General features: G+C 40.0%; 1 protein-coding gene and 1 pseudogene across 1 annotated transcript in view; both read right to left on the bottom strand.

The window, feature by feature from the left end:
- The window catches only part of LOC116894646 (vomeronasal type-2 receptor 26-like), a 57,850-nt gene extending 33,475 nt beyond the window's left edge, over positions 1–24,375 (bottom strand). Inside the window, exon 1 of the mRNA XM_032896358.1 lies at positions 24,314–24,375. The gene's annotated coding sequence lies outside the window, so the exon portion shown is untranslated. The remainder of the gene's footprint in view (positions 1–24,313) is intronic.
- Positions 1,954–20,448, bottom strand: LOC116894647 (annotated as a pseudogene).
- Positions 24,376–25,827: the final 1,452 nt, after the last annotated feature.

Raw genomic sequence — 25,827 nt, 5'->3', positions numbered from 1 at the left:
AATAAAATATATTAGTAATAACTCTGGTTCACTGATATTTAGGCCTATAGTTGTTTAACATTCATTATCAATACTTTGACATTTTGTTGGATATCAGACTACTATGAAATGTCATACTCTATAATTGATGGATAATTCTTTTTACTACTAGCCTTCTATGATATAAATCACATAGTGTACAATTCATCCATTTACATTATGAAGTTTGCCAGGTATGGAAGCAAACCTAAAGTAGAAGCCCTTGGGAGGTTAAAACAAAAAAATTGCTACAAGTTTGAAGCCAGCCTGAATGTTCTGACAAGTCCGAAATAAATAAATAAAAAGTAATGACAATTTACTGGTGTCATATATATTTGGGTTGTCTTATACTCATTAGTAATTTGTTTTTTTATTTTTGATGATGTGTGGTAGGCAGCATGAGCACAGAAGTGCAAGTGAACACAGAGGCCAGAGCTGTTGGATCCCTGGAACTGTAATTACAGGTGCATGTAAGCTGCCTGACATCAGTCCTGTCAACCAAACTGGGATCCTCTGAAGGACTAGCAAGTACTCTAAACACTAAGCAATCTCTTCAGTCCCACAGAGTCAACTTTAGAACTTCATCACTCCAGAGAGAAATACTGCACCCTTACTAATCTCCCCTTAACAAAATTCAAGAAACTATGAGTCTAATATGTGTTGCTGTTGGTTTGATTCTTCAGAATATTTCATTAAATGGAATATTAAAATATGCCCCAGCCCACAGGGCAGTCAGCGGAAGTTGGGGACCACTTAGGAGAGAATGGGGAACAAGAGACGCAAAGAAGGATGCCAGGACAAGAGTCTGATTAAGGCGACAATTTTATTTTTTTCCCAATGCTGAATTTATACCATAGCAGGAGTGACAGAGGGAGGGGGGAAGCAGGAAGCCTCTACCCAAGCCAAGGATACAGAGCTCTTGTGGTCAGCTGATATCAACAGAATGTTGGTTTTTTACAAGTTTACTATCATTATTCATCCTGACAACCAGATTTGTATTAGTCTTCTGCAGCTGGCTGGGGATTTTCTATGAAGCCAGTCATACTTAACTCTAACTATACTATTAACATCAATAATGGAGGGTTTTAAGGGCATCGCTCCCAACAAATATATATTATTTTGGTTGTCTTCCTTAACTAACTATAAAATTCGAAATGCTTAACTATATATTAAACAGTATACTCCTACTTATGTTTATTTCTTATTTACAAAAATGCCCTAGTCGTTGAGTAAGCCACACCAAACATTTGTCAACTCATAAACATTTAGATTCTTTCAAATTTTAGTGTATAAATAATGCTTTCTGAAGATTCATTTACGATCTTTACAGACGTACTTTATATTTCTGGGACATTTATTTAAGAGCAACATAGATCAATCAAATGGTACATCTGTAAAGGAACTTTGAGTGAAAGGTAGAATTCCCTACTACTGCTCTTCTCAAAATAGAAAAGACAGAACAACAATCTGCCTCTCAGTTTCACAGATGCTCAGCAACCCTTGACATCATCACCATCATCGCTTTATGACACTTTTTCCCACCTTCGCACTGATACTTTGTGTATATGGATGTGACAGATGTTATGTGATTATCATGCAGAGGTCAAAGCACAAATTAGTAATGTCACTTCACTACATCCATCATGTGGGTCCTGGGTATCCCACTCAAGTTGAAATGATTACTGGCAAAGATTTTAACCCATTGTGGGATCTTCTGTGCTCCCCTTTCGAGTTTCTAAACTGTGATGACTTTCAGCAACACATATGGACAGAATAGTCAGTGACTATATGTCAACTATAAGCTTAATAGTCATTTGTGTTTTGTTATAAGTATCTTAATTTGAATCTTGATCTATCTTTTCAATACATTTTGATCAATAAATAAACAATGAGTCAAATTCAAGCACTTACTCCTGTTTATACCCCTGAAAACTATCACCTTCTGTGGAGCATCGAAAACTGCCTGTCTTGATGTGCACAGTGGCCTTGCCTTAGCCAGGCAGGGGTATTCTTTTCTGGTTTCAACAAGATGATGTAGCATTTGGGGATGAAGATGCCACCCAAAAGTCCAGCAGTGGAGGCCAGGATGGAGAAGATCTCTACCGCCACAGTGGACTTTCCCCGGGCACTGTGGTACAGGGGCAGGAAGGCTGTCCAGACACTGCAGAAGAGCAGCATGCTGAAGGTGAGGAACTTGGTCTCATTGAAGACATCTGGTAGGTCCCTGGCCAGGAAAGCCACAGAGAAGGTACCCACTGCCAGGAAACCTAAGAAGCCCAGCACACAGAAGAAGGTGGCACCAGAACCCTCCTGGCACTGGATCACAATGTGCCGGGGCTCTGAGACCATATCCCTGTCTGGGAATGGTGGGGAGGTAGCCAACCACACTCCACAAAGAACAGCCTGTATTAAGGAAGCAATGAGGATGACTGAGGTTGAAGCACCAGGGCTCAGGCATACCTGGATCCTGCTTCCTGGCTTGGTGACTCTGAAGGCCAGGACTACTGTGAGAGTCTTGGCCAGAACAGAGGAGAGACAGCCACTGTGAACACCACAGCAAAGGTGGTCTGACGGAGGAGGCAGGTGGTGACAGTGGGTCTCCCAAGGAAGAGCAAAGAACAGAGGGAACAGAGGGAAAGAGAGATCAGGAGGAAGTAGCTGAGAGTTCTGTTGTTGGCCCTGACCACAGGTGTGTCTCGATGCTTCAGGAACACTCCAAGTACCAGGAGAGCCAGACCAGCCAGCAAGATTGCCACCAAAGTCAATATGAATCCCAATGGTTCCTCAAAGGCCAGGAAGATCTCTGTCCTGGGGAGGCAATGGTCTCTGGTATGGCTCGAGTACTGCTCCTTGGGACACAGAAGACATCTCTTCATGTCTATGAGAGACACAAAAACACTATGTCTGTAACAGTATAGGAACTTCATTGGCTCTGAAGGAAGGTATCCCATGTGGTAAGTTCACTTGGGGCATTTCCAGCAATTAGTATCTTTATGAATTATTCTTGGCGATCAGGGATACAATTGAGTTAGAGGTACAAAAAAAATGAATACTCTATATCTGTTTTATTGGGGGAGGTAGGGGTATTTATGTCTTAAAACGGTGTCTCCTGTAACACCACTTGGCCTAGAATTGGCTGAATAGCAGATTATTGTGAATTCATAAGCTTCCTTCCTCATCCCCTTACATGTTGTGCTTATAAAATTGCACTACTATACCTAACTTATGTGAGTTTGTGTGTGTGTCCATGTTTGTGTGTGTATATGTATGTGTATGGGAATCACATGCATGTGGGATCAAAGATTATCATCGGATATTGTTTCTAAGTCACTTTCCACACCATATTTTACTAATAAAATTTATTCATATATAATACATATTTTATACATTTTAATATTTTGCTGTGTTTATGTATGTAGGTAGGCTTAGAAATGCCATGGTGTGCACTTGGAGATCAGGACAAATTTTAGAAATTTAATCCTCTCCTTCCACCCTGTGGATCTCAGGAGCTGATCTCAGGTTATCAAAGCTAATAGTGAGTACTCAAAACCATTTCACAAGTCTCAACAACTTATCTTTTAGAATTATTTACTGTATTTTACTATTTGGGAGTTTTGTCTGTACATGTAAAAGTCCATAATGTGAATGCCTGGTAGGGGTAGAAGTCAGAAGGTGGCATCAAATCCCCTGAAACTGGATTTACACATGGTTGTGAGGCACCATACAGATATTCCTAACTGCTGATCCATTTCTCTTCAAATCCTTACCACCCTAGTAGTTGAGAAAAGATCTCTCACTGAACCTAGAGATCACTGAGTAGACCACATTGAGTAGCAACTATACATTTCAATAATGTGAGCTTAGTGGTTCATTTTTTTCTCCACTACTAAAAGGTCACGTTAACAAATATTTTAGACTGAGTTATGCACCCAATATTCATTTGTGAAACTCCTACCAATCAGTATCCTGAAATTTCTCATTAAGTTAACTGGAGATGTTGTAATAAAGGCTACATGATGTCATGAGAGGAGATCCTAGTTCCAACAGGACTGCAATATTAATAAGAAGAGGGAGTTGAGGCAGGGAGCGATGGCAAATAATTCAATCTCAGCACCTGAGAGGCAGAGAAAGGTAAATATCTTTCAGTTCATAGACTGTTCAAAAAGGTGAGTTCAATGCCAGCCAAGGCTCTATATTAAAACCTTGTCAAAAAGCCAAAGAACAAATTGAAAGGAGGACAGTCAGACAGACAGACATGTACACATGCATGTAGGTACATCCTCCGACTCAATCCTCAGCAAAAATCAACCCTAATGGCAACTTCATCTTACGTTTCCAGCTTTCAGAATATAAAGTAGTAAGTTCTGCTGAAAACAGTCCAGAATGTGGTACCCTGTTCCAATTCAACCACTAAAATGAACCCTACTAATACAAAGAAAGAAGTCACAATACAACTTCCACTATGAGATTTAAGAAACAAGTAAGATTGATTAGTGTCAGTGGAAATCAGGGTGTCTTTATGAGACCAGTAGAAGCTTGTGAAAGTACCTAATGCTATGCTTCTTTCTAGTTTGTTCATCTGGGTTTTTTTTTTTGTTGGTTGGTTTAGGTTTATCTAGACAGGGTTTCCCTCTATAGCCTCGATTGTCCTAGAACTCACTCTGTAGGCCAGGTTGGCTTTAAACTCATTGAAATGAGCCTGCCTCTGCTTCCCAATGCTGGAATTAAAGGCCTGGACCAAGAACACTCAGTTATGTCACACTTCTTCATCAGGGTCCAGAGGGTGTACACTGTTTGGTAAATGTAATTCTGAAAGCTTTTCTTGGCCCATTTTCTGCCAAGTAACAACAGGGCATTTCTATGCCTGCTTTAGCCCATTTTAGTTCCCACATATGTAACACAAAGACCTAATAAACTTATTAACAGACTTTAGGGATTATGCTAGGCAGATACTGATCTCTTCTTTCTATACCTGCCACTTCCAGTCATTTGGCATTATCTGCCATTCTGAGTCTTGCACTGGATCACTCTATTCCATGAGATCAGCTTTGAGAGTTCAAAATTCCACAACACATCCACATTCCACATCACTGCTGGCATGCTGCCTATAGATCAGAATTTCAGCTCTCAGATACTGGTGTACCAACATGCCTGACCGCATTCTGACACATATCCTACCATTATAATCATGGATTCAACCTGTGAAACTCTAAGTAAGCCCACAATTCAATGTTCCTTTTAAATGCTGCCTTGGTAATGGTGTCTCTTCACAACAGTAGAACAATTGCTAAGGAATTGGAGAAATACAGGAGGTTCTCAGTGCCATGTAGCTCACTCAGATTACAGGTCCATAAGCTCTTACCTCTTTGGTCTGCAAACTGTCCTTCAGGGCATGGACTGCAATCAAAACAGCAGTGGGGGGCTCCCAGTCTGGGCACTTGGCTAAACCCTGGAAGGCAGCTCTCACTGCAGATGGAGGGGGGCACCTAGTAACAAGGAGTATAGTGTTACCAATGACTCTCCAGGGATACAAATGCTTGAAATCACACTGAGAAGCTGAACAAAACTGTTTCCTCTTAGCTCCCTAGAGGAGAGGCCTTTCAGAAAACATTGATGTCCTTAGTGATGCTAGACTGTAGAGATAACCTTGTACATAATAGAGGATGGGCTACACATAGTTTCCTTAGCTAATAGTTTCAAAAATATAGGAAACTAGGAGAAGGTTTGGCTTCCAATCTCTCTGTAGCTCTTTTGTTAACAATTGAAGGTAAAGGGCTATATTAGTGGCTCAGCTGTCAGGAGTACAGGGTGCTCCTGCAGAGAAGCAGTGTTCAGTTCCCAGCACCCACAGAGCACCTCACTGGAACACTAGTACCAGAGGATACAATTCACACTTCTGACTTCCTCAGGAATCAGGTGAATGCAGCAAGGGTAGCAAAATAAAATCAGGGACAGAAGATGAAGGCTTCTTGCAATTTAACTTTTTAACTCTTTGCTATTCTATGACAAAAGCAGTCTTTTTCTGGCAATTAACTCCTGCTGAGAGTAGCACTGAGAAAGAAAAGGCTTAATTACTTCATTTCTTTCTCTTTGGACCCAGGTTTCTCACTTGACCAGCAAGAGGCTTGGAGTTCCTTAACTATTTGTGAGCCAAATAGAAAAGGGAAGGGAAGGGAAGGGAAGGGAAGGGAAGAAGGGAAGGAAAGGGAAGGGAAGGGAAGAGAAGGGAAGGGAAGGGAAGGGAAGGGAAGGGAAGGGAAGGAAAGGGAAGGGAAGGGAAGGGAAAGAAAGGGAAGGGAAAGAAAGAAGAAAAGAAAATTTTCAGGCACATACAGAGACACAAATATAAGATGAAAATAAAGAAGGCTACACTGTCACTTTTTTATACTTGTTAGTTATTATACTTTCCCAGAATAATTGATCACATGGTTTTCTAAGTTGCATTCTGTAAGTTCAGAGTAAGTTTAAGTCAATGGTTCATGTCATAGATCTATAAGACTTAAGGAGTTGCAGCAGAATTGCTTTATGTCTTTCTATTCAGACATTAATAATCTGTTACTAGATCCATAAGTTGATTATAAGCTTGAAGCAATAATTTTATGTCATAAGTAAGCAGCATTTCTTTGTCAAGAGCCAAATCATCTGCCTTCTATCTTATTATTTTGAAACATTGTATAGATAGACTAGACGAGCATTTATTTTCTGTCCTTGCACCTATAATAAATTGCCCATGCCAAATTCATGACCTTTACTTACCAGTTAGTGGCCTTTTTCCTAACCTAGAAGGAATGTTTTTCTTGACTATACATTTGTTCCAAGCCTGCTTTCTTTTCCTAGTACAATATCCTGTGACATATGAAACTATTTGCAGCTTTTACTCTACAGGGGCATTGAGATCACTTGTATCAATTTAGAAATGCAATAAAATCATTATCAGGAAAATCATCATTTCATCTATACAGCATTCCTACTAGAAAGTACAAATTCATGTTGACTCTGCAGGAAATCTACCAAATAGGGTGCGTTCATACACAGGAATCAATAGGCTATATAATAGTGGTAGGAAAGGAATATGAACACCAAGATGCAAACCCAGGAAGAACTCTCTGAAAACCCCACATCTCAGAGTGCACCCATCATTGCTATGCAAAATGATGGACCATCTCCATAAAATTACATGCTTGACAAAGCCTTTCCTAGATAGCTTAAGGCAGGCATAGGACAGGAAGCTGAGTTATTTTGATGCATCAAACTACACACATAGACAGGTCTATATCAAAGTAGCTGATACTTTTGTTAATAAACATCAGCATTTGAACCTCAAATGTTTCCCAAAGTCTTGTGTATTGCACCAGTGGTTACAAGATGATGGATTTTTAAAGAACCTTGAGATATGGATGCACCTGACCTAATCAATTCCTCAATGGACTCATAATTTGATTAACCATTGTAGATGGAGGAAGAAGGATATGAGAATTAATTGAGGAATGTGTCATGGGGGCTGGTCACTGGTAAGATGTAATGTGTTTACCTACCTAATCTATCTATATCACAACCTCCTTCTATATACCTTCAATGGTTCACATGAATTGGAAAACCTATTCCACCACATGTCTGCTCTCAACACATACTGCCTCAACTACACACATACACCCAAAATAATGTATCCATCTGGCCTTGAACCTCACACACCAGGAATCAATAAAAACCTTTTCTCACTTCACACTGTTTCTCAGGTACTTGTCATGGTTGGGAAATCTATCACAGCAAGTAAACTGAGAGTATCTGCTCAGTCTACTTCCTTGGTCGCCCATGGTAAGGTGTTGGTTTAGTGGGTCACTTTCTTCCTCTTCACAGAGCAGGTCCTGAAAACAGTGATAATACTCTCAAAACACCACCAGGTACAGATTCTGTTTCTATTTTGTGAGTCTAGTATGTGCTTTCTTCCCATTTTACACAAAGCTTATAATGTGTGTGTGTGTGTGTGTGTGTGTGTGTGTGTGTGTGCATGTGCGCGCGGGCGTGCGCGCGTGCTTTTACATTCATGTGGGATCATGTGAAAGTATGTATGAGTGCATGTGGAGTCCCAAGGTTAATACTGAAAAACATCCTCTATTGCTTTTCTACTATGCATATTGACGTTCAAAATAAAACCCATAGAAAATTGGCACAGCTAGGCACACTAGGTAACTTGCTTTGACCATCTCATTCACTTTACCTTCCAAGAATGAAATTACAGGTGGGCCACACTGCCCAGTTACCGTGTACAAGTGTTCTGGAGATCTTGACTTTTAACTTCATTACACAGCAAACACTTTAAGCACTGAGCAATCCTTACAACCCCAGGTCTGATGCATTCACTTTTGCTGCTCAAAAAGTCTCACTCAGAAGAAGGACTCTTGTAAGGTAAAAAGCATGGTAAGTTTTAACTGAATGGCCTAATCCAGAGCCACATCCACTTCACGCATAAGTAAACATTCATAACCCTAGACATAGAAATTCCCTGAGACTTTAAAACACTAGGACAACAGTTATCTCTGCATTCAGGGAACTCACTTGGAGATCCTCCTTTAATTGGATCATCATTTTGTTCCCTGAAGAGGCTTGAGGGTTTATCATGCCTACATGGACCAAGTGAAATACACCATTGAGGGTCTTCTGCCCTTGGAAAATGTCAAATTTTGTCACCAAATCTCCACTGACATCAAACATAATCTCACTTCCATCAGGAGTCTTGAAGTGTACCTTTTTGAGCGCATGGAGCAGCTGAGAAAGAAAAGAAAATATTGTTGACTGTCCATTGTCTTGTCCAAATGGAGTCTGAAGTGACACAACCAGGTCAACCAAAAAGTGGCCACAGTAGCCGTAAGGGTGCTAAAGGTCCTGTGATATTTCCAAGGACTCAAGAAAATATTCTAACTTTGCTAAATTAATAATTCATAATACTTGATCCAAGTCATTTTTAAGAGACTATATACATCTCACACACTAGGGATTTCAGGGAACAACTAATAGGAATGCTCTGTTCTGCTGCCATGTGAGACACAGGAATTGAACTTATGCTTGGAGACTTTACCCACTGAGTCATCTCCTCAGCCTTAAAATGAAATCCAAAACATCACAATGTGATGCTGGCTCCAGGGTCTCATCTGGCTGTGAATTACTAATTCAAACTTCCCATCATTCTCTTTAGACTCCAAACCATAGCAAGCCTTCCACAGACTGACCCCAGCTCACCTAAGCCTTCAATCACTCTGAACCATCTGTCCCACTTCTTAAGCTCCACACATGTGGCTCATCTTCTTTATCTCCATTCTAGGGTGTTGGCACATGCTGTCCCGACCTACTGCAATCCTATCACTTCTTCCCATAGTGAGATTTCTTATCCTTGGTTTGGACCCCAGGTATTTCCTGACAGATAGGTCTTCTCAGGCCTTACTTGGCCCTTCACTTGCTCATCACTTCTCCATTTACTTTACATCTTCATTCTAGATTACACACACACAGTTATCACCACACCCATATATGGTTATTTTGTGACAGTATCTTACTGTGCAGTCTTGGTTGGCATGGAACTTGGTTCTCTCGCCTCAATCTCCTGTGTACTAAGATGACAGGCATGAGTCATTGAGCCAGGCTTTCTGCAATTTTCAATGTGTCCATCTCAGCCAAAAGACAACTATATCTGTTCAAAACTTTGTGATCTTACAGCAAGCACACATGGACTCAGATAATCTCACTGAATATTATAAAAAACAAAGTCCATCCTTGGCCAACACACTCACTTTACCTCATCAGTAAGTAATGTGTCTTTCAAGGGTCAACTTGCAGATCTGGGCATAGTCTACCCTGGCAGACTACAAAACGTAGTTAAGAGAGACAGACAGACAGATAGACAGACAGACACTAGGGGGAATGAAAAATGTATTACATAAATTTATAAAATTATAAAATAATAGTATACATAGACAATGAGGTAAGGACATGAGAGTTGGCTCAGTTGTTAAATTTCTGGCCACACAACCTTGAGAACAGAACTTCAAATACACAGAATGTTCCGAAATGTCAAGTGTATGTGGCAACTCCGCTGTAATTACAGCTTCAAACGGTACAAACAGGAGATGCCCAAAGCAAGCTGTCAACCATGGCAAGCCATATCAACAAGTTCTGGGTGTGAGTGAGAGACCATTCCCCAAAGAATAAACTAGAAGTGTGATTTAAGAGTAATTTCTCAACTTCCAGTTTTTAGCTGGAGCCCAACCTTGCAGATCCCGACCCACAGCTCACTGCTCCCAAACCCCTTGGGGGAGAGAGCTCACCGCCCAGACAGGTGGGTACTCCTGAGACTGCAGGAAGAGACAAGAAGCAATAGATACAAGCATCACCAACAGAATACAAGAGATAGAAGAGAGAATCTCAGGAGCAGAAGATTCCATAGAAATCATTGACTCCACTGTCAAAGATAATGTAAAATGGAAAAAGCTACTGGTCCAAAACATACAGGAAATCCAGAGACGAATGAGAAGATCAAACCTAAGGATAACAGGTATAGATAAGAGTGAAGACTCCCAGCTCAAAGGACCAGTAAATATCTTTAACAAAATCATAGAAGAAAACTTCCCTAACCTAAAGAAAGAGATGCCCATAAACATAAAAGAAGCCTACAGAACTCCAAATAGATTGGACCAGAAAGGAAGCTCCTCCTGTCACAAAGAATCAAAAACACCAACTGTAAAAAACAAAGAAAGAAAATTAAAAACGATAAGGGGAAAAGGTCAAGTAACATACAAATGCAGACATATCAGAATCACACTGGACTTATCACCAGAGACTATGAAAGCCAGAAGATCCTGGACAAATGTCATACACACCCTAAGAGAACACAAATGCCAGCCCAGGTTACTGTATCCAGCAAAACTTTAAATTAACGTAGATGGAGAAAGCAAGATATTCCATGACAAAACCAAATTTACACAAAATCTTTCTACAAATCCAGCCCTACAAAGGATAATAAATGGTAAAGCCCAACGTAAGGATGCAAGCTACACCCTAGAAAAAGCAAGAAACTAATCGTTTTGCCAACAAAACAAGGAGAAGAAAAGCACACAAACATAATCTCACATCCAAATACGAATATGACAGGAAGCAACAATCGCTATTCCTTAATATCTCTCAACATCAATGGTCTCAACTACCCAATAGAAAGACACAGATTAACAAACTGGATATGCAACGAGGACCCTGCATTCTGCTGCCTACAGGAAACACACCTCAGAGACAAAGACAGACACTACCTCAGAGTGAAAGGCTGGAAAACAACTTTCCAAGCAAATGGTCTGAAGAAGCAAGCTAGAGTAGCCATTCTAATATTGAATAAAATCAATTTTCAATTAAAGGTCATCAAAAAAGATAAGGAAGAACACTTCATATTCCTCAAAGGAAAAATCCACCAAGATGAACTCTCAATCCTAAATATCTATGCTCCAAATACAAGGGCACCTACATACGTAAAAGAAACTTTACTAAAGCTCAAAACACACATTGCACCTCACACAATATAGTAGGAGATTTCAACACCCCACTCTCATCAATGGACAGATCATGGAAACAGAAATTAAACAGAGACGTAGACAGACTAAGAGAAGTCATGAACCAAAAGGACATAACAGATATTTATAGAACATTCTATCCCTTAAAAAAAGGATATACCTTCTTCTCACCACCTCATGGTACTTTCTCCAAAAATCACCATTTAATTGGTCATAAAACAGGCTTCAATAGATACAGGAAGATAGAAATCATCCCATGCATCATATCAGACCACGACAGGCTAAAGCTCGTCTTTAACAAAATAAGGGAAGAACGCCCACATATACATGGAACTTGAACAATGATCTACTCAATGATAACCGTGTCAAAGAAGAAATAAAGAAAGAAATTAAAAACTTCTTCGAATTTAATGAAAATGAAGGTACAATATACCCAAACGTATGGGACACAATGAAAGCCATGCTAAGAGGAATACTCATAGCTCTGAGTGCCTGCAGAAAGAAACAGGAGAGAGCATATATCAACAGCTTGACAGCACACCTAAAAGCTCTAAAACATAAAGAAGCAAATACACCCAGGAGGAGTAGAAGGCAGGAAATAATGAAACTCAGAGCTGAAATCAACAGAGTAGAAACAAAAAGGACCATACAAACAATCAACAGAACCAAAAGTTGGTTCTTTCAGAAAGTCAACAAGATAGATAAACCCTTAGCCAGACTAACAAGAGGACAGAGAGAGTATGTACAAATGAAAAAAAATCAAAAATGAAAAGGGAGACATAACCACAGAATCAGAGGAAATTCAAAAAATCATCAGATCATACTACAAAGCCTATATTCAACAAAACTTGAAAATCTGCAGGAAACGGACAATTTCCTAGACAGATACCAGGTACCGAAGTTAACTCAGGAACACATAAACCATTTAACAACCCCATAACTCCTAAAGAAACAGAAGCAGTCATTAAAGGTATCCCAACCAAAAAGAGCCCAGGTCCAGACGGGTTTAGTGCAGAATTCTATCAGACCTTCAAAGAAGACCTCATACCAATAATATCCAAACTATTCAACAAAATTGAAACAGATGAAGTGCTACCTAATTCCTTCTATGAAGCCACAATTACTCTTATACATAAACTACACAAAGACCCAACAAAGGAAGAGAACTTCAGACTAATTTCCCTTTATTGATGCAAAAACACTCAATAAAATTCTGGCAAACCACTCGTTGATAAATGGCTATTAGCACAAATGCTTGAATTACACTAGATGTACAGAACACATGAAAGTCAAGAAGGATGACCAAAATGCGAATGCTTCACTCCTTCTTTAAAAGTGGAACTAGAATACCCTTGGGAGGGAATAGAGAGGCAAAGTTTAGAACAGAGGTAGAAGGAACACCCATTCAGAGCCTGCTCCACATGTGGCCCATACATATACAGCCACCCAATTAGATAAGATGGATGAAGCAAAGAAGTGCAGGCCAACAGGAACTGCAAATATGTAGGCGAATACCAGAAACAAACCACTGAACTGAGAACGGGACCCCAGTTGAAGGAATCTTAGAAAGGACTGAAAGAGCTTGAAGAGTCTTAAGACCCCATATGAAAAATGCCAACAAAACAGAGCTTCCAGGACTAAGCCACTACCCAAAGACTATACAATTTGCAAATTCATCTGGAATAACAAAAAACCCAGGATAGCTAAAACTATCCTCAACAATAAAAGGACTTCAGGGGGAATCACTATCCCTGAACTCAAGCAGCATTACAGAGCAATAGTGATAAAAACTGCATGGTATTGGTACAGAGACAGACAGATAGACCAGTGGAATAGAATTGAAGACCCAGAAATGAACCCACACACCTATGGTCACTTGATTTTTGACAAAGGTCCCAAAACCATCCAATGGAAAAAATATAGCATTTTTAGCAAATGGTGCTGGTTCAACTGGAGGTCAGCATGTAGAAGAATGCAGATCGATCCATGCTTATCACCCTGTACAAAGCTTAAGTCCAAGTGGATCAAGGACCTCCATATCAAACCAGATACACTCAAACTAATAGAAGAAAAAGTGGGGAAGCATCTCAAACACATGGGCACTGGAGAAAATTGCCTGAACAAAACAACAATGGCTTGTGCTCTAAGATCAAGAATCGACAAATGGGATCTCATAAAACTGCAAAGCTTCTGTAAGGCAAAGGACACTGTGGTTAGGACAAAACGGCAACCAACAGATTGGGAAAAGATCTTTACCAATCCTACAACAGATGGAGGGCTTATATCCAAAATATACAAAGAACTCAAGAAGTTAGACTGCAGGGAGACAAATAATCCTATTTAAAAATGGGGTTCAAACAATGCCAACCAACCAGAGCTTGCAGGGACTGAGCCACTACCCAAAGACTATACATGGACTGACCCTGGGCTCCAACCTCATAGGTAGCAATGAATATCCTAGTAAGAGCACCAGTGGAAGGGGAAGCCCTTGGTCCTGCCAAGACTGAACCCACAGAGAACGTGATTGTTGGGGGGAGGGTGGTAATGGGGGGATGATTGGGAGGGGAAGTCCATATAGAAGAAGAGGGGGAGGTGTTAGGGAGATGTTGGCCCGGAAATCAGGAAAGGGAATAATAATCAAAATGTAAATAAGAAATTCTCAAGTTAATAAAGATAAAAAAAATGAGGTTCAGAGCTAAACAAAGTATTCACAGCTGAGGAATGCTGAATGGCTGAAAAATGCCTTAAGAAATGTTCAACATCTTTAGTCATAAGGGAAATGTAAATCAAAGCAACCCACACCAGCGAGAATGGCCAAAATCAAAAACTCAGGTGACAGCAAATGCTGGCGAGGATGTGGAGAAAGAGGAACACTCCTCCATTGTTGGTGGGATTGCAGACTGGTACAACCATTCTGGAAATCAGTCTGGAGGTTCCTCAGAAAATTGGACATTGAACTACCTGAGGAGCCAGCTATACCTCTCTTGGGCAGATACCCAAAAGATGCCCCAACATATAACAAAGACATGTGCTCCACTCTGTTCACAGCAGCCTTATTAATAATAGCCAGAAGCTGGAAAGAACCCAGATGCCCTTCAACTGAGAAATGGATACAGAAAATGTGGTACATCTACACAATGGAATATTAATCAGCTATCAAAAATAATGACTTTATGAAATTCATAGGCAAATGAATGGAACTGGAAAATATCCTGAGTGAGGTAAACCAATCACTGAAAAATACACATGGTATGCACTCATTGATAAATTAATATTAGCCCAAATGCTCGAATTACTCTAGATGCACAGAACACATGAAATTCAAGAAGGATGACCAAAATGTGAATGCTTCACTCCTTCTTTAAAAGGGGAACAAGATTACTCTTGGCAGGGAATAGGGAGGCAAAGTTTAGAACAGAGGCAGAAGGAACACCCATTCAGAGCCTGCCCCACATGTGGCCCATACATATACAGGCACCAAACTCGATAAAATGGATGAAGGAAAGAAGAGCAGGCCAACAGGAACTGGATGTAGATCTCTCCTGAGAGACATACCCAGAATACAGCAAATACATAGGCAAATGCCAGCAGCAAACCACTGAACTGAGAACGGGACCCCCGTTGAAAGAATCTTAGAAAGGACTGAAAGAACTTTAAGGGGCTTGAGACCCCATATGAACAACAATGCCAAGCAACTAGAGCTTCCAGGGACTAAGCCACTACCCAAAGACTATACATGGACTGACCCTAGGCTCCAACCTCATAGGTAGCAATGAATAGCCTAGTAAGAGCACCAGTGGAAAGGGAAACCCTTGGTCCTGCCAAGACTGAACCCCCAGTGAACATGATTGTTGGGTGGAGGGTGGTAATGGGGGGAGGATGGTGTTGGGAAACCCATATAGAAGGGGAGGTGGAGAGGTTAGGGGGATGTTGGTCAGGAAACCAGGAAGGGGAATAACAATCGAAATGTAAATAAGAAATTCTCAAGTTAATAAAGATTAAAAAAAAGAAATGTAAATAAGAAATACTCAATAAAGATAAAAAAGTAAAATAAAGCATCTTCAACAAAAAAAGGAAAGAAATGTAAATAAGAAATACTCAAGTTAATAAAGATGAAAAAATTAAAATAAAAAAGAGTAATATCTATACCTTCAGACATTCTCACAAATATGTACATAGTTTTGTGCACTGTGCGCACCTCCATCATGTGCCTGAATAACTACACATATATGCTGGCCACAGATGCATGTATGTGCACACAAACACACACACACACACACATACACACACATACATACATGCACACACACATACATATATATATATATATCAAATGCTATATTATAGATATATCATATAAAATAGCATTTGATATATATTTGATATTTGGACTTTCAACATGCCTATACTAACATCTACTAAAAATCTAAGCCCAAATTTGGTACACTAAAATGTTTACTACTATATGAAAATTAAATTTTACTAGGCATCTTGTACTTGTACAGAAGTAACCCCACAGGGACTGGATTCATCTGAGATCAGACACAAAGAAAGGATTTCTTCTCCAATGCAGCTTCTATGGTGGCTTATCAGTGTGAATAAGTGACAATCCTTGCTGAACCATATAGTATGCTGCACTTCTACAGCTTTGTAAAAAGCATTATGCCTGTTTCCCAACCATCCCTGAACCATCCACTCCACACATATCTCTCTCACCTGCCAGTGATGGAAGTCCTGGGGATTTGTGCCTTTCCCATCCTGGTGCGCACTGGCTACCATATCATGCAAGGCATGGGCAATGCTGTAGACAGCTGTGTAAGCAGCATCAATTTTACTCACTTCTGGGAAAGGATGAGGCTTGTTCTTCAGACTCTCATTGCCTGAGCAGACCTGGACACCCTCTGTCACTGTCCTGTTCTGGTAGGGCCATGTACAATCAAAGGTGAACTCCCAGAACTTTTTTATAAACATGTCTTCTGGGGTCTGGCTGGGGCGCAAGTGAGTAAGGAACTCGGGGAAGCCAATTGCCCTGCTGCTGTGATACAGAAGGCCAAATGTGCCTTGCAACACTTGGGAAATGCCTGGAACGGTCAGAGCAAGTGACATGTGCAGAGTGCCTTTGCTGACCCACACCTGGCCTGAGACATGGACAGCCAGTAAGCCATGCAAGATGAGCTGGAAATTTGAATTGCTTAAGAAAACCAGAACAACTCTAGCTGTACATTTCTGCATCTTCTGGACAGTCTCTTCAATCTTCCCCAAGGACTGTTGGGAAGGCACATGGAGGTGAAACTCAATGCATACACCAGTTCCACTCAGCTGCTGAGTGGCCAGAGAACTGGCCTGCTCTCCAAAGTCATCATCTTGGGCCAGAATGATCACCCAGGACCACTGAAAGTGAATTATCAGCTGAGTAACTGCATGACAGGATGTGAGATCACTAGGCAGTGTCCGAAGGAAGGATGGAAACTGGATCTTGTCACTCAGGCTAGGTAGGGAAGATGAATAGCTGATCTGTCAAGGAAGAGACAGGCAATAAGAGAGTAGATGAGATCAAGGACTCAGGAGCACGATAATGGTCTGAATGGAATGTTGGAAGGATGAGGCTAAAGAGAAGGCTCAGTAGTTCCAACGCTTGTTCAACTTGTAAAGGACTACACTTAGACTCCCAACACCCAAATCTGGTGGCTCACAACTGTTTGTAAATCCAGCCCCAGGAAATCTGACTTGCTTCTGGCTTCTTCTCACACATGTTGCATAGATTCACACAGACATATACACATACACATAAATGTATATTGTAACCTAAAGCATAACAATTTTCATGAAAGGAAATAGAAATAATGTGTCACACTACCAGCCACAACCCAAGTTTCCTTGAAACCACTGATAAAAGACACACACACATAGTTGTTCCTTTTCAACTTGCATTTGGACACAATCTCTGGATGCTAATATCTCCCACCTGGAAAAGTGTGCCCTTAAAAATATTCTTATTGCCACACCTCCCACCTGCCCTAAACTTTAGTTGCTAAGATACATCTAATTCCTTCTAAACTTCCTTGACCACTTGCCTATAGGAGAGGCCACAGGTCACACTCCTCTTGAGAGCTCACATAGCCAGTTGATACCTCTCTCTCTCTCTCTCTCTCTCTCTCTCTCTCTCTCTCTCTCTCTCTCTCTCTCTCTCTGAAGCATGGTGAAATCGACTTTCTACTCTCTTGCATCTATTTGTCTCTTTTCCTCAGGGACCCATGGCTTCTTCACTGACAGATCAAGAACCAATTGGGAACAAGGCAGCATAAGAACCAACCCTACAATAATGCTTTGAGAAAGGTCCTGATTCTACCAAGGAGCTGTGTGCCCTTCACTAACTGATCATTACAGACAGCCCTGTAGCGTCTCAAAAGAAGCTGAGAACTATATCTTTACTATGAGCTTCTGTCCTTCCCACTGCCCACTCCTATATTTGTTTGCAGTACCTCAACTAGGCTTGGTCTAATTCTCTCATTTGCATACATCTGTTAGAACATTCTTTAGAAAATTCATGTATGTGTTTGTGTGTGTGTGTCTGTGTGTGTGTGTCTGTGTGTGTGTGTGTCTCTCTGTGTGTGTGTCTCTGTGTGTGTGTCTACCTGTCTGTGATGATGCATATGTAGACTTAGAAGTCAAATTGTGGGGGCTGGTTTTCTTCTTCCACCTAGTCAGTTCCAGAGGCTCAAATTCAAATCATCACGCTTGCTAGAAAACACCTTTGCCCAATGAACCACCTTGCTGCACCTGACAAGAACGAATGAATTATAGGCTCTTATTAGACTACCATTCTGAGGTTTTCCAAATTTAAGAGAAATAGGAATCTGCTTTATCACTTTGTCAAAGAGGTGTTAATAGGTTTTCAAAACACAGAGTACTTGGAGATGTGACAAATGAGTTCTGTGTCTGTTGTGGTCTGGTGTGGTTCTGGTGTGGTTTGGTGTGGTCTGGTCCCATCTGGTCAGGTCTTGTCTGGTCTCTTTGGATTTGAGAGGCAATGAATGTGGTTGGTCAGTCTCAGAGTATGAGTGAAAACCTTCTACGAAATGTGTAAAGTTTGTACTGTCTTAAGGCCTAGCATCTGGTTGCTTCATGTGGAAGAAAAAGGCTCGATCAAACTCATGCAGTTGGTCTTGCCAGCTCTTGTTATGTTTGGATTTCAGGTAAGCAATGATTATTTCTATGTATAAGCTCGTCTCATGAAGCACACATTACTAGTTGAAGACAAATTATATTTTAATACAGATATTGGGTCAAACTTAGGCTAAAGGCAATTCATTGATTCTTAGAAACTCAATATTTTATTATTATCTACAAAAGAGTGTTTTGCCTGTATGTGTGATCTGCACCATATGTGTGTCTGCTAGACTTGCAGGACAGAAGACAGAGTCATATGTCTGGAAATGGAGTTACAGATTCATATAAGCCACCATGTGGTTGTTGGGATTTGAAATTTTTCAAAAAGAAAATCCAGTGCTCTTCACCTCTGAGCCATATCTCCAGCCATGAAACTCAAATTTAACTAAAATTTACCTTGCAGCCATACACATTGGAATTCAAGAAGTTTTTTTTAAATAGTCCATATATCAAGTTTCTGTTCTGAGCATAATAGTGCACAGTCCTCAGAAATCTGAGGAAAAGGGATGAAGAGTTCAAGGCCAATCTATGTTACACAGAGAGATGCTGCCTATACACACACACACACACACACACACACACAATACACACCTGCAAAAAAAAACAGAAACAAAGTTTGTTTGGAGTGTGTGAACATATACAGAAAACAAAATGAAGTGTCTACTAATTCAAATATGCCTAACTTGAGAGAGGCCAAGATACCAAGATAGATAAAAAGCACTTGCTACAAAATCATGATAGGAGCTCAGATCATAGTATTCATGTAACAAGTTGGGCATCCTCTTCATGACAGTATCTTCAGGTCCAAGAGGTGTGCACACAGGATGCTGGGTGGAGCTTTCAGTATTATAGCCCAGTCAAGAAATCATGGGCTGTAAGTTCAGGAAGAGATCTTGACTCAAGGCATAGGTGAGGTGAGGAGTGATGAAATAAGCCTCTTCTAGCCTCCTCAGATATGCAAAGGTTTATGTACACACACACACACACACACACACACACACTCATGCATACAAACACAGACACAGTTGCTCACCCTCTAATAAGAATAATCATTTGATGGATTGGTTAATAGGGTGATGGAGATATGGCTGAGTGGTTAACAGAACTTGGTGCCCTTTCAGAGGACCCTCACGACACATAAAAACCATATGTAACCACATTTTTACAGAGTTCAATGTTCTCTTCTGATGTTCACAGGCACCAGACACTCATGTGGTACACACAAACAAATACACACACATACACACAAACACACACAAACACACATATACTAAGGGCAAAATACTCAATACACATAAAATAAAAGTAAATAAATCTTTAAAATATATTTGAAATAATAAAAATGAAATTTTCTCACTATTCTTTTCAATGAAGGGGAATGATAATTTTTTCTAAACTATCTATACACAGAGGAGAGAACCATGCTGGACATTGAAAATATTCAGGGAACCTGAATCCTCAGTAGAACTCCACAATACTACGACCATCACCATCAATGTCACTATCATCACATTCACCACATTCCCTAAGAATAAGGCTTTAAGCAACTCACCTGGGAAAACTTGTACAGCCCCAGAAGTCTGGCCATGGATACAGACAGGGATGACCGTGTGTCCCCGACCAAGGCAGCCTGTGGAGAGCCATGCCGGCAAGTGTAGTTGGGGATGGGCTCCTCCTGCCCTGTGAGAAAGCCCATCGTCTCATACAGGGCTCCATGAACTGAGTCACCAGAGTTTCGAATGGAGAAGCCCAGTGTTAAATTGGGCAACAACTGAGCACTCTTATTAATCTCCTCGATGGCAAAGACAAAACTCTGTGCCACCTGGTAACCCCACCTGGAGACACTGAGGGAAAAAGAAGCCCACATTTATCACTCATTATGGGACATATTCGAACAAGAATGAACACTGTGACCCAAGTGATCTGAGTAAAGACATACACCTCCTCAAATATTTGTACAGAGATGTGCACACGAGCCCCGTTCAGAAGAGTCAAAGGGGAGCCACAGGGAAGATAGAGACAGTAATCACAGGGAGAGTTTCAGAAGACAGTGAGCTGTGTTGGTGACCCACTTGTTCAATCCCACCACTCAGGACGAAAAGGGAGGTAGATTTCTGTGAATCAGAAAACAGAACATGATCTACATAGCTTGGCCAAGGAAGCTAGACCTACACAGAGAGACTCCGTCTCAAGGAAACAAGGAAAATAAATCTATCAAATAGTATGGTTGGTTTTAATTAAGGCAAGTAACATCTATTTCAGATTTTCTGTCATTAAGAGCCAGAAGATATGGGAACAAGAAGTGAAATGCTGCCTTCAGGACATGACTCAGACACTGCATGCATGTGAGCCTATCAACAATCATTCACTGGAATCTCTTTGCCTGCAATTACATTTTCTTGTTTAACTATTGGCAACTGATATATTTTGGGTTTAAAAACTGTCACTGTCTTTATTCCTATAACTAACAAGTGAATCCACTAAGCTGTAATGGACATTTCAAACCTTCACAATTCCAAGCCACACACGACAACCTTGGATAAAATTAGTGGGTACTAAACAAAAATGCTGGTATGTGGAAAAGATACCTGCAATGTGGAGGAGGCAATGACAGGTATGGAAGGAAAATAAGAAGGGCTGGGGGAATGAGAATAAACGAAATGTAACATAAAAACATGAAATCATCAAAGAGTAAATCTAATAAAGTATTAAAACATATAGATACAACCATCACCAAAATTACTCAACAAAATACATGTGTATATTTATTTATATATTTATTCACATGCAACAATAGTAATGATTGAAGAATAAAAAGCCATGGATTTAAAAGAGACAGTGCATATGCAATGTGTTTAAGGAAGGAGAAAATATATATATACATATATGTATGTATACAAGTATATGGATGGGGATGTTCACACAGGGTATCTTTGTGTAGTCCTGATTGTCTGGAACTCACATGGATCTGCACACCACCGCCTCTTGAGCACTGTGATTAAAGGCAAGTTTTTTTTTTTTTTTGGTTCTTTTTTTCGGAGCTGGGGACCGAAACCCGGGCCTTGTGCTTCCTAGGCAAGCGCTCTACCACTGAGCTAAATCCCCCACCCCTTAAAGGCAAGTTTTAATACATCCAATTGATGTTACATTTTAATTAAATTTTTTTAATTATTATTATTGAGAGTAGATTTTTTTCTTTTAAGTTTAAATATCCATATCATTCAATCTGACCTCACTATATAACAGAGATTGACCATGAACTTCTTTTATGAGTGTGTGTGTGTATGAATATACAAGCCAAATGTTGCCTTCTAGTGTATCCTGAAACAATGCTCACCGTGTGTGTGTGTGTGTGTGTGTGTGTGTGTCAGTCTGTCTGTCTGTCTGTGTAGTGTGTATGGGTATATTTTCCTCTGAGGTTGTAAAGGCTGATGGGATATCAGAATACCTTTCTCAGTCGCTTCTTCATCCTTTAAAATCATTATTCTGGGGCTGGAGAGATGGCTCAGCCATTAAAGGCTAGGCTCACAACAAAAACCATTATTATGTGCATGTGTTTTTTTTATAGACGCATACATGCTACAATATGTGAGTCAGTTCTCTTCCTCCACCTTTATGTGGGTTCCAGGAGGAGATCATTCAGGTCATGTATCAGGCTTGCATCCCAAAGACTTTAACCCATGAGCCTTCTCCTCTCCACCTTACATTTCCTGACAGGTTACCTCACTAAACCTCTACTCCATCCATTCAGCTAGGCTGCTAGCCAGTAATCTTTAGGAATCAACTTGTCTCTAAGTTCCAAATCAGGATTACAGATGTTCAACATATTAAGATATCATATGGGTTCTGGGAATCAAAACTCTAGCTTCAACCTGTCACAACAGACCCTTCTCCAACTCAGGCATTTCTGCAGCACCTATAACCTTAACTCCTCATTCTCCTGTTGGAACTGTCACATTAGACTTTAAATGTCCATGAATCTAAATCGTGAGTGTGTAAATAAAGTATTTGTTGATGTGATTGATTAAACACTCTATAGTATATACAGTTTTGAAATATTGCATTGTACACAATACATGCATCAATCATTAATCATTACCTTAAGAAATAACATGGTAGACAAGTATGATAGCACACACTTTTGATTCCATCACTCAGATGTCGGCTGGAAGATACTGGCTGCTACAATAGCTTCATATACACAGGCAGACAGACACTGTTTACAAAGAAGAAGCAGAGGAGGAAGGAAGGAATAGGAGGAAGAGGAAAAAGAAATAAAGAAATAAACAAATAAACAAATAAACCAAAAAACAAACAAAGAAACAAAGAAACAAACAAAGAAAGAAACCAAGAAAGAAAAGGCAAACATGTCTGTAATACTGTTAGAAGATAACCTGAACTTCACAACGAGTTCCAGAGTTGTTATAGCACAAAGTGAGAAACAGTCGCACATACAAAAAAAAAAATTTAAAGTGATGTAAATGTGAAAATGGATAAATAATTAAATTTTTTAAATTATTATTATTGCAAGTAGATTTTTTTCTTTTAAGTTTAAATATCCATATTATTCAATCTGACCTCACTCACTATATAACAGAGATTGGCCATGAACTTCTTTTATGAGTGTGTGTGTATGTATGAATATATAAGCCAAATGTTGGCTTTTAGTGTATCCTGAAACAATGCTCACTGTGTGTGTGTGTGTGTGTGTGTGTGTGTGTGTATCAGAAATTCTGACATTTCTGGTTGAATACAGAATGATGGTAGTTTCCTTAGGAAACACTCTTTTCAACTACTTTTGACTCAGGTCTCATTATATACTTTAATATTGCCTGAAATTAACAATCCTCCTACCTTAGCTTCATAAGTCATAAAGGTAAAGTCATGTACCTATACTAAGCTATTGCTGTGAATTTTAAAGGTAAATGAAAATATTCAAAAGAGGAATACTAATGACAAATGCTAGACAACTACTCTCTGCAACAGGACATTAGAAAGGCTGGGACAAAAATGGCCACAAAATGGTTGTGGATATGACTCAGTTCATAGAGTTAGATCCTCATACAGTAAATATGGTAGTATAACCTATAACCTCAGGACTCTAAAGGTGGGTGCAGGATAATTTGAAATTCAACGTCATCCTTCACTTCCTACTGAATTTGAGGCAACATGAGACTCTTAGGAAAAAAATAGCAAAAGCAATATAGTATAGAGGAAACATGGTAGGCTGATGACTTATGAGATAGGTATTAATTACACAATTACTCATTTAACAAATGCCTATGTGGACCCTATTTTAAGAAGCAAAGATATAAAAGGATCGAGAATCCACACCTGACCTGTAGGACTCATACAATTCTGTCAGTACATGAGCACCTAGGTTTCTGTCTGGTACAAACCAGAAAAAAGGAGAGAGGAGATGTAAAAGGAAGAGCAGCAGAACTACTGCGTTTACACAGAGAAAGGTCAAGGTCACCTAGAGGGGATCTGAGAGTCAACTCTTACCCAAGGCTTCACACAACCTTGAAAAGCTGCTACTGGCTTTCAGAGACCCCTACCCCATGTTCAGCACTTACCTTGAAGCCTGCAGCCCAGTTGGTGGGGCAGTGAAATTAGACAGGGTACCATCAGAGAAGCGAAAGATGGAGAAGCTGCCCCCAACCATTATATCTCCAGGACGGTCAAAGTGAGGACCCTGCCTTGGCAACATCCAGGCTCTTGGTCCAAAAAAGGCAGACTCTGAGAGACAGCCAAATACAGCAAAAAGGAAAGTACACAGCCACATGCCTCCTAGAAGTCAGATATCCAAGGAAAGGACAGCCCCACATGGGGCATTGGCTAGCATTGTAGGAGGATTTTATCTTGGAGATTGCCCTTGATCAAGGGCCTGAGGCTAAGACCACATGGAAACTATAATCTTATGGGCTGCAGGGAGAATATTGATCATTCATTAGAAGAGGTGAGTGGCCACTAAATCCCAGAGCCATTAAAAGTTGTATCCCCTTCTCTTGAGGTTTCCTAGCCTCTCATTATCCAGGGTCACAGCTCTGGGCATCGTCTGCCAATTACACAAAGGGTGACAATGGAACTGACTGTCTCTTGGGAAACTTGGAAGTCCAAAAGTAGTTGTAGCCAGGATGTTCAGGGCACTATTTTAGAGAAACAGGAAAGAGAAAGGTGGGTACAAGAAGAAAATATCGCAGTAGCAGAAATGTAATGTTTAGCACATATTTCGTACACTATACTCACTGTGTTGACCAACCCCCCACCTGCCACCATGTTTTTGTACTAGGTAAATTCATCAATCCAAATTTCATGGCCTTTGCAGTTCCTTAAGGATATTTCAGGAACATTTTATCATGTAGAATTTGGACCAACAAGAAATAATTTCAGAAAACAATATATTGGTCACTGTGGAGTCATGACAATTCCTCCCTGGCTACTAAGTTATTTTTCTGTTTTTGGAATGAAATCCCAAGTCTGGCAAGATAGTTCAGCTGGAAAAAGTCACTTGATATACGAACCAGAAGAGCTATATTTGATCACGATACTCATATATAAGTAGAAAAAGAGAACTAACTCTCCAAAAGTGTCCTCTGAATCCCCATATAAGCCATGCCATGCTCACATGTGTGAAAGCACATGTGTATGCACACAAATGCATAGACATATACTTCATACATACATGTTACATAATTTTTATGTAAAAAGAAAAATTGCAAACACAGTTATTCCAAATGATATATATGATTTTCTAACATAACCATAATCCCATCCTTCTAAGTTTAAAATAAGAGTCCAAAAATGATGGCTAAGGACTAGTTATTTAATATTCATCATCAATAATCTGACATTTTCTTATATATCAGACTATTATGAAATGGCACACTCTGTAATTGATGGATAATTCTTTTAATGATTAGCCTTCTGAGATATAAATCACATAGTGTACAATTCATCCATTTACATTATGCAGCTTTCCAGGGGTGGGAGCAAACCTAAAGTACAAGCCCTTGGGAGGTTAAAGCAAGAAAATTGCTACAAGTTTGTAGCCAGCCTGAATATCATGGCATGTCCCAAATAAAATATA

Source organism: Rattus rattus, chromosome 2, assembly GCF_011064425.1.
Source record: "Rattus rattus isolate New Zealand chromosome 2, Rrattus_CSIRO_v1, whole genome shotgun sequence".
In the NCBI taxonomy this organism is placed as follows: Eukaryota; Metazoa; Chordata; class Mammalia; order Rodentia; family Muridae; genus Rattus; species Rattus rattus.
Note: the sequence above shows the minus strand (reverse complement) of the source record. Positions and strands in the feature narration are given on the sequence as shown.